The sequence below is a fragment of the Carex rostrata genome, unplaced genomic scaffold (assembly GCF_964058835.1).
Source record: "Carex rostrata unplaced genomic scaffold, lpCarRost1.2 SCAFFOLD_36, whole genome shotgun sequence".
NCBI classification, from domain to species: Eukaryota; Viridiplantae; Streptophyta; class Magnoliopsida; order Poales; family Cyperaceae; genus Carex; species Carex rostrata.
The window spans coordinates 602,208-602,500 of record NW_027601209.1 but is presented as its reverse complement, the minus strand read 5'-3'; positions in this window follow the sequence as shown (position 1 = coordinate 602,500).

Here is a 293-nt window from a genome sequence, read left to right as displayed (position 1 = left end):
AAAAGTTCAAATTTATTAAAAATATAAAATATGAAATCTGCAGTTTGGAAAAAAAATTGGAAGTTTGAAACCTGAAGTTCAACAAAAAAAACGGCGCAAAAATCAGCAAAGCGGGGGCAACTAAGCGGATGCGGCCAGCCGTCAGTGAAAAATGGCCCCAAAACTGAGCGCATGCGGCCAAGCGTCGGTGCAAAATGGCCCGAAAACAGTCCCGTCGGTGCCCCCGTCGGGCTAAAATGACCCGAAAACAGTTCAGCTGGGGAAAATTAAGCGGATCCGGCCAAGAGTCGGTG